This window comes from Hevea brasiliensis, chromosome 15 (genome assembly GCF_030052815.1).
Source record: "Hevea brasiliensis isolate MT/VB/25A 57/8 chromosome 15, ASM3005281v1, whole genome shotgun sequence".
Lineage (NCBI taxonomy): Eukaryota > Viridiplantae > Streptophyta > Magnoliopsida > Malpighiales > Euphorbiaceae > Hevea > Hevea brasiliensis.
In genome coordinates this window covers 68,320,300-68,335,301 of record NC_079507.1, presented here as the reverse complement: position 1 = coordinate 68,335,301, position 15,002 = coordinate 68,320,300, and the positions used below count along the sequence as shown (strand labels likewise).

The following is a 15,002-nucleotide window of genomic DNA, read 5'->3' as shown; positions in this document are numbered from 1 at the left end:
CCCTAAATGGATGCTAGTTCAACATTTTTACAATGGTGTTTCTCCAGCAATTAAAAGTATTGTGAGAAGACGATGATTGAAAAGCAGACAGAAAAGAAAGTCAAGCGTCTTAGAACCGATAACGGGTTGGAATTTTGCAATTGTGAGTTCGATGCATTTCGCAGCAATGAAGGTATTGTGAGACATCGCACTTGTACAAGGACACCACAATAGAATAGTATTGCAGAATGCATGAACAGAACGCTTTGGGACAAAGCATGAAGCATGCTCTCACATTTACGATTGGGAAAGGATTTTTGGGCTGAAGCAATTAATATAGCCTGTTTCTTGGTTAATAGATCTCCATCTACAGCAATTGAGTGTAAAACTCCTTTTGAGATCTGGTCCGGTTCACCTGCTGATTGCTATCAGCTGAGAGTATTTGGTTGCCCTGCTTATGCTCATGTGAGACATGGTAAGCTTGAGCTGAGGGCAAAAAAATGCATATTTCTAGGGAATCCATCTAAAGTGAAAGGCTACAGGTTGTGGTGCAATGATCCAAAGTCTCCAGGATTAATTATCAGCAGGGATGTGACATTTAATGAGTTTGCTTCATTGGATAGTCAGAGGTGGAAGTCAATAGTAGAATCAGATCACAGTGTCAGAGAACAGGTGGAGCTTGATATTAATACTTCAGCAGTTCAGTCCAGTGATTCAGATGATGAGATGCAAGATCCTGATCAACAAGAGGATGCACCTGAGCAACAACAATAGGAACCATATAGCATTGCTACTGGTAGAGAGAGAAGATAGATTAGACCACCGCAGAGATATACATATGCAAATCTAGTTGCGTTTGCCTTGTTAGTTGCTGAAACAGATAATGTGCATGAACCCAGCAATTATAGAGAAGCTATTTCTTGTTCAAATGCAGATCAGTGGGTCGGTGTTATGAGTGAAGAAATTGAATCTCTTCATAAGAATCAGACTTGGGAGCTTGTAACATTGCCTAAGAGACAAAATGTGGTAGGTTGCAAATGGGTGTTCAAGAAAGAGGAAAGCACTCCAGGGGTTGAAGCACCTCGATATAACGCACAGTTGGTAGCAAAAGGCTTTACTCAGAGGGAGGGGATTGACTTTAATGAAGTGTTTTCTCCAGTTATGAAGCACAATTCTATCAGAGTCTTACTTGCTCTTTATAATCTAGAGCTTAAGCAACTAGATGTGAAGACAACATTTTTACATGCTGAGTTGGTGGAGCAAATTTATATGAGTCGACTTGAGTGATTTGTCATTCCAGGTATGAAAAATCGTGTTTGATTGCTTAAGAAATCTTTATATGGTCTGAAACAGTCTCCTAGGCAGTGGTACAAAAGATTTAATACATTCATGGTTCGTAATAACTTTAATCATAGTTCATATGACAGTTGTGTTTATCATAAGAAGCTTTCAGATGATTCTTTTATTTATTTGCTATTGTATGTGGATGACATGCTTATTGCTGCTAAAAGCATATCACAAATTAACATTCTGAAAAAGCAGTTGAGTGATGAGTTTGAGATGAAGGATTTGGGTGCTGCAAAGAAGATATTGGGAATGGAAATTAGTAGGAATAGAAGCATTGGGAAGCTTTTCTTATCTCAACAAGCCTATGTTAAGAAAGTGCTTAAGTGTTTCAACATGAATAATGCTAAGCCTGTGACTATTTCGTTTGCTGCCCATTTCAAGTTATCTGCAGACATGTCACCAAAAATAGATGAGGAGATGGAGCACATGTCTAGTGTTCCCTATTTGAGTGTTGTTGATAGCATCACGTATGCTATGGTATACACTCGACCTGACATTTTTCTTGTAGTTAGTGTAGTGAGTAAATACATGGCGTGTCCTGAGAAAGAGCATTGGCAGGCAGTAAAATGGATTTTGAGGTATTTTAAGGGTACTACAGATGTTGGTCTGACATTTGACAGGGCCAAGATGAGTGATTCAGTTATTGGCTATGTGGATTCAGATTTTGCAGAGGACTTAGACAAGAGGAGATCTTTGACAGGTTATTTGTTTACTCTTTCCAGAAGTGCTATCAGTTGAAAGGCAACATTGCAAGTTACAGTTGCTTTGTCTACCACAAAGGCTGAATATATGATCTTAGCAGAGGTAGTAAAAGAAGTTTTATGGTTACAAGGTTTGGTGGGTAATCTTGGGTTGATATAGAATAAGGCAACAGTATTTTGTAACAGCCAGAGTGTAATACATCTCATAAAGAATCAGATGTACCATAAGCGAACTAAGCACATTGATGTCAGATATCACTTCATTCAGAACATTGTATCTCAGGGGACTATAGTTATGCAAAAAGTCTCTACACATGATAATCCAGCAGATATGATGACCAAGGGAGTCCTAGTCAGCAAGTTTAGGAATTGCCTAGACTTAGTTGGTGTTTGTAGTGCTCAGTAATGCCCTTGCGAGGGCATATGGCAAGACAGAGTGTTTGTGGTTATTTTGTTGATGATAGAGAAAATTCAAGCCAAGAGGGAAAATTGTTATATTTGTGGCTTTGAAATTTGGATATGTTTTTCATGGATCCGAATTATGACCCGACCCAAAAATTTCGCGCTATGATCCGATTAGGATAAAAAATGAGATCTGTAGTAGTAGCAGAGAGCACGCGCTAATAGGCCTGGGCTCGAAACCCACCACTAATCTCCTCGGTATGGACCAGTATAAATATTATAATATTCTACTCTTTGCGGTAGAATTGTGAGATATTTGGACAACACACTGGGTTAAGGTTTGATTGATTGTATCTTGCTCTTTTTCATCATAGTAGAACTTTTTCTCTTGTCTTGCCTATGGAAGTAGACCTTACAGTTGAACCATGTTAAATTTTGTGTTATTCTTTTTTTCTTTTCAATGCTGTGTGATTGTGTGATTTATGTGTGCACCTTAGATTTGCATACTTGTTATAATAGTATTTATGTCTCAATCCTCAATATCTGGAGAATCTAGTGTTATCACATAATAAAGCAAACTTATGATGCTGGTAAGTAGTGATCTTAGAGAACAAGTTGTTGGGTACGATAAGAAAATGAGTACAAAAATGAGGAAAAGAGTTTTCTCCTAAGCAATAGTTTAAAAAATCTCCATAGATTTCTTTTTGCATGTTGCCCACTTTAGCATTCAGATGGTGGGCCGTGCTTCTTGAGAGAGAACAAAGAAAATTCGATTTATTTGTAAACAGTTTCAATTATTGCAGATAGTAATGTTATGCTGACTTGGCCATCCTAAATCAGTTCAATATTTTAGGTTCATTTCATTTGAGAGCAATGTTGAGTTCAAGCTCAGCAGTAGCAGTATTTGATAGTTTCCTGTCACAATTTAGATAAATGAATTAGGTTTTTTAGCAGATTCTTTCTTCTATTTATCTTGTATTGCTGTTGAGTTTACCGTGTAGTCGTTTTCCATGAAAAACAAAACCCAAGCTGTCCAAGTTAAAATCGCCCCTATTTTTCCTTTTCTACCATGTTTGAAAGCTTGCATTAAGGATGGATGAAAATGGATTTTAAATCCTTTCGTCCTATTATTTACCAAATTTACGTACTGATAAAATGTTTTTCTTTCTTATAGCCTTCCAAGGAAGTTCCACGGAAACAAAAGATGAAAATCCAATTTTAACATGCTTATGTTTTTCTGCTCAATTTTGTTGAATCAAGCTCAGAACATGTATTGATTAACATGCATACCTTACCCAACCCACACACACAACAAACCCCCCCCCCCCCCCGCCGCGCCCACCAAACCCCCCCCCCCCCCCCCCCCCCACCACAACCCATGCTCTCAAAACTTCATAGTATATGCAAAAGAACAGATGATTTATTGCTGCTGTCACAACGTGTATAAGCTTTACAACTTACGAACCTTTAAAACAGATGAAAGCTGATCAAACAAGAAAAATCCACTGGCAACAGAATAATAGCATTTTTTCCTGGCTAATTATTAAAAAAATATTTTGCTTATCCAAAAAAAAAAAAAAAAAGAATAGTACCATCAATGTAACTACAATTTTAGCATTTTGCAGGCAGCAGATATTAAAGAAATAAGAGAAAATTAGGCAATATATATATCCCGAGCAAGCTGTTCAATGCTCAACGTCTCAGTGATCTAACCATGCGCTTATTTGAAACAATAAGTCAAGCCATTCTATTCTGCAAACTCAGGAATGAAGGAACATCAACTGCTTCAAATATTGTATCATGCTGCACGGATCTTCAGCCAAATTCACAAGAATCTCAGCAGCATTATCCTTCAAATCCTCTAACTCATACAATAATTCAATGAGAATTGGAACTTCCCCTGAATCAGCAAGTGCAGCTCGATCAGCCTCATTATAACTCAACTGAGCAATAGCCCCTGATACCTTTCCCCTAACTTCACCATTCCCATCCCTCAAAAGCTCAACCAAAACTGGAACTGCATCTGATTTTCTAACAACTGAAACTGAGTGCTTGTAACAATGTCCATCTTGAAATAATTCAATAAGCAATGGAATTGCTCCTAATTCCACAAGCATAGACCTTGCACGGCTTGCGACAGCAAGTCATCCTACTGCTTGACAAGCTCTCTCTCTTGATATCATGCTACCATACCTAACCGGCTCAAAAAGAAATTAAGCCCTCCCAATCTAAGAAGTCAAGCCGTTCTATTCTGCAACCTCAACAGTGGCAATGCACCTAAAATCTCCGAGAAGTACAGCCTGTCCCCATCTCTACAAGAATTTAACATATCAATAATGATCTCTAACCCACATTTTCTAGCTATAATCAAATGATTTACGTTACCAAAATTAACAAGACACCAAAACACATTTTATCAAAACCTTTCAGAACCTATTTTTGGACTGGGGCAGCAAACTTAAGATAGAATGTGTAACACCAGATTGGCCTATCTCTGAGGCCAAAACACCATCACCTTGACATGAAATTCGGTTCAAACAATATGCGGCTGCTTCTTGAATGGACTGAATTAAATTGTTTGAAATGTCAGTGAGGAGAAACTTAGCAAGGATAGGTATAGTTGGAGCTAATACATGCTCTGGTGCATATTTTGAGAGATGGGCTAATCTAATTGTGGCTTTTACTTGCATAGACTGCCCCTTTTTTTGGTGAGAGATTAAATAAAATCTGAAAGGAGTATTTTTATTTTATTTAAACTGTGTTGCTTACTCTTTTAAGACAGATAAAAGATCAATTTGGCTTTAATCAGATCAAAGTTTAGAAATATAATTTTATTTTTAGCAATTTAATTTTAGGTCTCATTTGGTTTAAAATTCCCTATTTGAAAAGTAAATTTTCAGAAAATTCCATATTTGAAAAATAAATTTTCAGAGAATTTATTTTTTAGTAAATATAATATAAATATATCTTCTGATATATAAATTAATTTTTCAATAAATAAATTTTCTCTTAAATAATGCTCATAATATAATTTAATATATATTAAATTAAAAAAAATAAATTGATAAATTATATTACACTTAGGGAAAGTATAATTTCTTAACATTAAACATGGACAAGGTCTAGTGTTAAAATTGAAGTTGAAATTAAATTGATTATTTTTTTATAAGTAAATAATTTATTAAAAATAATATCAAAGAAAAATTTACTATGAGAACATTCATCTAATCTAGGCCAGCAAACCAATCTAAATACACCCACCTAGAACATATTATGTTCAGAGAAAAAACTTGAAAAAAGCAATACAAAACCAGCCAATATTAGACCAAAGACAAAAATACAAAATCAACTTCAAGATCAAAAACTGAAAAAATAACCCGATAGACAAGCCAAGTAAATAAATACTTAAGCAAGAAGAAACAAGAAGGCACAAATGTGACAGTGGCCCAAGATCACAAAAAGAGCATAGCAAAATTTCCAGGAGCCTCAGAAGAAGAAGTGACTTTAAACGTAGGCTGTAGCAACAATCACCAAGATTCAAAAGAGAAAAACCAAAGTCAAGATCAATCTGCTTCTGAAAATTAAATCTACAGTTCATAAATCAATCAAAAAATGTGCCCAAATCTACATATTATATCATATCATAATTTTCAAAAGCTGCCGCAAAATCAACCAAAAATCAACCAGCAGAATTTAATCTTTAAAGGTTTGTGAATCAAGATTGAATTGAAGGGTTTTGTCACGATCCATTTTCTAGGCCGGACCGGTGCTAGAACTTGAGTTAGTATAAGGCTCTCAAATCCAGTAGTAATCCTAACTATTTCTAGTCCAACCATAAAGCACATAAATATAGTCTAATTTTAAAAAATCAAATGGACAGAATCCGGCCATAAATTAGACTATCAAATGGGGAGCCTTAATTCACTATCTGTGAACCAATAAAACAATAATATGGGGAGCTCAGCTCACCCTCACAATCCTCAAATCAGATAAATAATCAAATGGGAGCTTAGCTCCCTCATCCAAAGAAATGAATATCTCATGCATCCAAATATTTCCACATAAATAAGGTTACAACTCCAAAAGTTTAGTTAATACAACCCCAGATAAGGATAATACACTACTGGTACATGCGGGGTTCTAGAATTTAACAAAAGATAATAAAAGTAAATTGAACTTTTCTAGTTTAACCTGCGAGAAAAGAAAACATATTATTTTCAACAAGTCCACCTGTCACCTGAGAAAAAATAATTGAACAGAAGTAAACGTTTTGACTTATAGAGTAAGATATTAATTTTAAATATAATTTCTATAACTATCTAAACCTAATGCATTCCTATGTATGAAATACAACATGCACACATAATTTTAAATAATTCAGACAATATTCACACAAAAGATAACTTGGAGCACTCACACACTCGTGTGTCACATCAACATATATACCTATGGGAGCTAATCCTTTATACAACTTTATTAATTCCAATACCTGTCAACGAGGTCAACTCAAGCTGGACTTTCTCTTGATAATCCAAGTGCGGGTGTCAGCGAGATCAACTCAAAGCCGTACTGAACCCGACTTATCCACATATAAGGATCAGGTCCAAGCGAGTCAAGCTCCAACCGCGACTACCCGTCTTACCATATATCCATACCACACGCACGCCAACACACACACAGCTCCAAATTATCTTAACGCGACAACCACAATAATTTCACCAATAATATATGCAACATAAGGGCGTGCCTAGTATTTAACTACATATATATATATATATATATATATATATATATATATATATATATATATATATATATATATATATATATATATATATACAAGTGAATGCCTGAGCATGCCTTGAATATATAATAATAATATTAAAATTATAAATAAAATCAATATCTACTCACAAATTATCCAAATGTCACTAGGGCGGCTGAGAAGATGAGGAATGTTGACTTGGATCATCTAAACAATTATATTCAAGAAATTTATCAATATTAACTCAAAACAAAGAACTAAAGAGCCTAAGACACCTTAGGTTTATGTCGAAAATCTGGTAGAGTTTTCCCTGTACCTAGAACCTACCCAACCTGCAAAATAACTCAATAAACACTTCTCAATCCAAAAGGCCTTAGGCCCACAATATAATAACTACACAATGCTCCTCCTAGGCCTGCCAAACCAGTCAATTCCCACATAAACTAATTATTTAAAAATTCAGGACATTATAGGTTTCCTTTGATTTTCATCTTGATTTTTGTTTAGTTTAATTTTGATTCAGTTTCAATTCTATTCAAAATTTTATTTGATTCAAATTTATCAAAGTGAACAGTTAATTTTTTTTAATTTTTTAAAAAATAAAAAATAGGATTTTTAATAAGAAATTAGACCAAATCAATCAAAATCAATTCGATTCAATTCATTATAATTTTAATCAAATTTAGTTTTGACCGGACCAAACCCATGTCTACCTTACACCCTGTATATTAATAAATGTTCAATAACTCTTAAAATTTAGAGTTTCATCATACTTATTATAATATTAATTTGTTGTTATGCATACATCTCATAGCCTTATTTGTGAAAGCATTTTAAATTCTAAGATAAGTGTGATGAAAAAAATATTATATTTATGGGTGTCATAAATACAATATTTTTTTTATGAAAGAATGTAAAATAATTACTTTATTAGATAAAAAATATATAATAAAAAAATAAACCATTTGAGTTGTCACGACCCAAATTTTGGGCCGGATCGGCACTAGAACTTGGATAAATATAAGGCCTCTAAAATCTATAGTAAGCCTTGCTATTCCTAGTATAACCATAAAGCCCATAAACATAGTCTAATTTTGATAAAACAAACGAATAGAGTCCGGCCATAAATTAAACTATACAACAGGGTGTATTAACTCATTTGACCCATAATCACAAAATAACAAAATTTGGAGAGCTCAGCTCACCCTCATAAGCCTCAATCTAAAAAATAATCCAATGGCAACTCAGCTTCCTCATCTAAGGAAATACTCATCTCATGCATCCAAGTACATTCACATAATAAGTTTACAATACCCAAATGATTAAGTTATTACAATACCAGAAAAGTTTAAAACATTATTGGTACAGGCAGAGTCTAGAATATAATTCAAGAAAATGAAATACAATTAAGCTGCTGCTGGTAAACCTGCGAGAAAAGAAACATATTATTCACAAAAAGACCACCTATCACCTGAGGAAAAATAGTTGAATAGGAGTGAACATTTGACTTATAGAGTAAGATATTGATTTTAAATACAATTTCCATAACTATCTAAGCCTAATGCATTCCTATGTATGAAATTCAACATACACTCATTTCCAATCAATCCAAACAATATTCACATAAAAGATAATTTGGAGCACTCACACACTCGTGTATCACATCAAAGTGTATATATATATATATATAGGAGCTAATCCCCTATACAGTTCTCTTAATTTCAACACTTGCCAGCGATATCAACTCGAGTCGGACTTTCTCTTAATAATCTAAATGCGGAGATCAGTGAGATCAACTCAAAACCGTACTCACTCTAACTTATCCACATATAAGGATTGGGTCCCAACGAGTTAAGCTTCAACCACGACTACTCATCTTACCTATATCTATAATCATACCACACGAACGTCGACACACACACAAAGCCCCCAATTACCCTAAGGTGACATTCACAATAAATTCATCAAATAAATGTACAATACAAGATATACCTAGTAATTAACTATATACATATATTTATAAGTGAATGTATGGGCATGCCTTAAATATATAATAATATTGAAATTATAAATGAAATCAATTTCTACTCACAGATCATTAGAAGTCACTGTGGCGGCTGGGTGAAAGAGGAAGGCTGACTCTGATCACCTAAAAAATTATATTTATGAATTTATCAGCATTAACTCAAAACAAGAATTTAAAGAGTCAAGGACATCCTATTTTAAGTTAGAAATCTAACAGGGTTTTTCTAGTATCTAGGACCTACCCAACCTATAAAGTAATTCAAACAATACTTCTAAACCCAAAGGCCTTAGGCCCACATCACAACAACATCTTACGGCCCCTTCTGGGCCTGCTAAACCAGATAATTCTCAAGTAACTATGCGATTCAGCTATAAGGCTTAAAACTAATATTTTGCAAAAACCATCTAAACCCTCTTCAAAAATTCTATAAACATGTCTTGCAATCCTTAACAATGTTATAATACTATTGAAAAAGGAAATAAAATTTTCTAGCTACTCATGAATATTTTATAAATTTTATTCTAAACTTGGCATTAGGTAAAATGAGTAATTTAGAGTTCAGATTTACCTATGTTAATTCTGACATCTAGAATGCGACTGAGGCTCCTGAAAATGATGGGAATCATTGTAATACTGACCCACTTCCAAAGTGGGTCTAACAGCCTATCTGTCTGACCCGAAAATGCAGTACCAGTCGCTGGTGAAATTTCTACGAAACGACAACACCTAAGCGAAGCCCACAACACCAAGAGTTAGAATATAATTTTTATTTAAGGGAGGGGAAGGAAAAAGAAGAAGACTGATCCGATTCAATTGGTCTGATATGGTCTGATTCAATTCAATCGGTTTGATTCAAGGTACTCAAAATTTAATTTTTATTTTCTCTTAGAGGCCAAAACGAGGCCCAAAAATTCTAAAAACAATTACAAAAAAACTTAAAAATATTTATAGAGTCCAAATATATTTTTATATTTGCCACATGGTCTTTAAATTAATTTTTAAAAATTGATAAAATTAATTGTCTCGAAAAATAAAACCCGATTTTGAAAATTCAGAAAGTTCAAATTAATTTTCATAATATTTAATACATTAAAATATTATAATTTACACATAAAATAATTATTTAAAAATTCGGATTATTACATGAGTCTAGCTCAAAACAATAAAGAGTAAAGTTAGGATATAGTTGATAAATATATTATCAAAATGCTTGAACAATTCTAGAAAGTTCAAATTCAAATTCAAATTTAGTCAACACACAATAAAATTTTTATTTTCATTTAGAAATATATTTTTTAAAATATTATTTTTTTCAAAATACAAGGGCTAATTAGCTTTACTAAAATAAAAAAACTAAAAGGTAATATTTTACAAAATATAAGGGCTAACTAATTATTTTTACTAAAATAGAGGAATTAAATAATAATTTACTTAGTATTAAAGTACTTCTTTGGCTAATAAAGAAAATTTGATGAAGGAGCTAAAAAGTTTAATGAAAATAAAAAATAAAAATTAAATAGTACATTTCTCAAAAAGAGACTAAACATTTATTTTCATCAAAATATATGAACTAAATAATAATTTTTTTCTTTTTATAAAATTGAGTTCCAATTGGCACAGGATAATTCTAGCTTGCACACTTTCTTTTTTTTTTTTTTTTTTTTTTACCAAAAGAAAGATATTTCATTGAGAAGCATGTGATTACAAGGCCCACCATCCACTAGTAGCAACCTATCTACAACAATAATTAACAACCAAGCCCTTGAAACATAAAGCCCAAGACCTTACAAAGAGAATCCCCTAAGACTATAATGCGTGCAATATTTGATCTCACAACTCCAACAAGCAGGAAGATGGGACGTTGAAACAGCTTGAACACCAGCTACTAAAGGGGGATCAACAACCTTAAGAAAACACACAAGAAGGAGAGCCTCACCGAATCAGAAGCAAGAACGCCTCGACTGACATCAAGTAGAACTCCCCCGAGACATCAACCCCAGCAGAACCAGATGAGATAGGCTAGGCATCAAGAGATTGACAAACAAGTGGGCCAGAAACCAAGGGGAAAGCTGGAGAATCGAGAAAGTCATGGTGGTAGAGCTTAAGTGTCTCATTCTCCTATAGCCTAGACGGATCGGTGACCAACAGCAGAATGATACCTTCTCATTTATAAAGTTGCCAGCCAGCAAGGATAGCCCCTAGATTGTTAAAACTTCAAGCAAGCAAACCATTTTGAAACCCACTTGCAACGGCCACAATATCTAAAGAGGGGTACTAAAACTCCAAACTGGAGACTAGAGAAACATAACATTAGAAATGAAACTAAAGAAACTAATTCAACAATATAAAGTGAAAAAAGAATGAAGGGGGCGGGGAGGGCGTGGTGGGTTTTTAGACTTTCACACACACACACACACACAGAGAGAGATCATTGGCCAAAAGGTTGGAGGACTAAAAAGTAGGTTTTAGACTTTCACACAGAGAGAGAGAGAGAGAGTATAATGATTCCATGCAACTTTTCATCTTACGCGGCATTTGGTTATGAACTGCTTGACCCTGTGTATACATATGCATATATATTCTTTTGAGTCTATTGGATAATCTAGTTGTTATAGTACTAGTTAACTGTTAAGTGACTGTTAACTATTTTATTAACTTTTATTATTAACGGATAGTTATTTTTTTTAAAATAAATAATGGTAAATATAATAGTTTAAAGTAAATTTATTCAATAAAAATAATTATTAGATTAGTTGTTAAATATAAAAATAGTAGTATCATTTTTTTTTATCATAGTTAAAATACTACCTTAAAAGCTATGAGATGTAACATTTTATAATTCACTCCCTCAAATCGTTAAATATTAGTATAAATACTTATATTATCAAATAGTATAAATAAGAGAAGTAGTGTTTTAATCCTAGTCAAAATACGAAACACTAATCAGGATCTTTCTAAATTTAATTTTTTAATTCCAAAAAATCCCCTAGCTGTGAGTTAAATCAGTATAGTTAGTTGGGGCAATATGTGAGTCTAAGCAAGTCAGAATTACACCCTTGATCATAACTTAATTACAAACAAAGCCTTTTTATTTATTCTTTTTTACGAGGAGTACTAAGTATGTTTCTTCAATATGATCAAATGATATATCATTGGGATTGAAATTAATCATATAGCTAGCTATACTTATATATATATATATATATATATATATATATATATATATATATATATATATATATATATATATATATATTGTTAGCTCCCAATAGAAGCCAAGAGATTTGATAAAGAAATAGGAAGTTTGTATTTTTATTCATGTCCTACTGCTGCAAATTACATGTTCTTAAATAAGAATGAAAAGCAACAACTTTGCCTATTCTCATGGCCCATAATCGGCAAAGAACGAGATTTATTTGCTTTGACTCTAAGAAATTGACTAAGCACTCTAATGAAATTGACTAAGCAATTTACACACTAAGAATAGAATAATTGCAGCAGAAAAATAAGCGGCAGATTATTAGTTCAAGAACTTCCTATTCTTCACAATGACTCTTGTTGACCGGCGTATTGGCTTATCATTACACCATCGGATGGAACCTTGTCCTCAAGGTTCGGATCACGAAAACCGCATTTGCAAGTCTGAGAACATTACAGTGGCATCTTCATGTGGTAAATTCTTCCATCGAACTAGAATTTCCTCCAAGAAGCGTGCGATCTTAGTCCAACGAGCATCAATATTTCTTGAGTTCCAAAAAGCATATCCATCATCCGTAGTTGTGGTAAGTCATGAGAAATAGGAGCGACATCGCCAACATGCTTTTGAGAAGGAAACATGAAAAACCGGATGGATTTTGAAGCGTGACAATTGCAATTTATAAGCCAAATTTCCAATTTATTAAATGACAGAAATGGCCCATAAAAGCGATTGGCTAATTTACAAAAGCTCGTTTGGAGACAGATCAGCGATAAGGTTGTAGCTTAAGATAAACCAAATCACCAGGAGAGAATGAAACATCTCTGCGCTTCTTATCTGCAGATTGCTTCATCTGATGCGCAGCTCGTGAAAGATGGGTTTTCAAGTCTTGTAAAATCGCATCCCTCGCTGCCAATGTCTGATCAACCTCTTGTACTAATGAGTGACCCAACTCATAACGGGGAATCATCGGAGGTTCCCTGCCATACAAGGCGAAAAAGGGAGTCATTCCAATAGAGATGTGGAAAGAGGTATTGTACCAATACTCTGCCCAAGACAAAAAATTGCTCCATTTACATGGTTGTTGACTTGTAAAACAACGCAGGTACTGCTCCAAACAGCGGTTAGTGACCTCAGATTGCCCGTCAGTTTGAAGGTGATATGATGAGCTCATATTCAATTTAGTTCCGGACAGCTTGAAGAACTCCCGCCAAAAATGGCTCATGAAAATAGGATCGCAGTCACTAATAATCGATCTCGGCATGCCATGATATTTCACAATCCCATCCACAAATTTTTCAGCTATCACTTTTGCAGAGTAAGGATGTGATAACGCCAAGAAGTGGGCATATTTGCTCAGGCGATCAATGACAACCAGAATTGAATCTTTTCCACCAGAGGAAGGAAGACCATCTATAAAGTCCATTGCAATATCATCCCAGACTTGAAGTGGAATCAGCAATGGTTGAAGAAGACCACGGGGACGAGTTCATTGCCTTATTCTTCCGGCCAGACGATGCTGCAATATAATTCGGATTTGTGTTCGCATAGAGAGCCAATAGAATTGCTTTGGGCGATCCTCTTAAAAGTGCGTAAAACACGGAATGTCCACCGATAGGAGAGTCATGGAATTCTGCAAGAGCCGAATAGGCAAGTCGAAGTTGGAGAAATTACCACGCGATTTTTGTAAAACAAAGAATCCAGTTTCCAAGAGTATGGCTGCCCGGTTTTGCGATTGCCTTTTATCAAGATCAATCATATACGGATCAGTAGAAGCAAGGGATTTAAGTCGATCCCAAAGAGAGGCATGAGGCATGAAAAGTGCATTGAGACTGGGACTTCCCTGTACACGCGATAAGGCGTCTGCTACTTTGTTTTCTTTGCCCGGTTTGTATACAATTTCATAATCATACCCCAAAAGCTTCGAAACCCAATTCTGCTGTTCTGGAGTGATAACCCGCTGCTCCACCATATATTTCAGGCTTCGTTGGTCTGTGTGAATAAAAAATTTGTGACCCAGAAGATAAGGACGCCAAGTACGAACCGCTTGTAATATAGCCAGCATTTCCTTAGCATAAGTGGACCAGGTTTGCTTAGAGATCCCCAAGGCACGGCTCATGAATGCGATTGGGCGATCCTGCTGAGTTAAGACCGCTCCAATTCCTGTATTAGAGGCATCGGTTGTGATGACAAACGGTTCATCAAAATTGGGCATGGCTAGTGTTGGAGTAGTAGTCAAAGCTTGCTTCAAGGTCAGAAAGGATGCATCAGCTTCGGCAGTCCAGAAGAAGTTTCCTTTCTTCAATAAGTTCGTCAATGGTTGAGCTAGAACTCCATAGTCACGCACAAATTTTCTGTAATAACCTGTAAGGCCCAAAAAACCACGCAACTCAGTTATAGTAGATGGTTTAGGCCATTCAAGAATTGCCTTGACCTTGGATTGATCCACCTGCACACCCTCACGAGATACAATGTGCCCCAAGTATTCAATTTACTGCTGGCCAAAAGCACATTTGCTTAGTTTAATAAAGAATCGGTGCTTTCGAATTAACTCAAAAGCCAGCCGCACATGCTCCATATGTGATT

General features: G+C 34.8%; 1 pseudogene; it reads right to left on the bottom strand.

Moving 5' to 3' along the window:
• Window positions 1–4,189: 4,189 nt before the first annotated feature.
• On the bottom strand, window positions 4,190–13,842 carry LOC131174111 (uncharacterized; annotated as a pseudogene).
• Window positions 13,843–15,002: the final 1,160 nt, after the last annotated feature.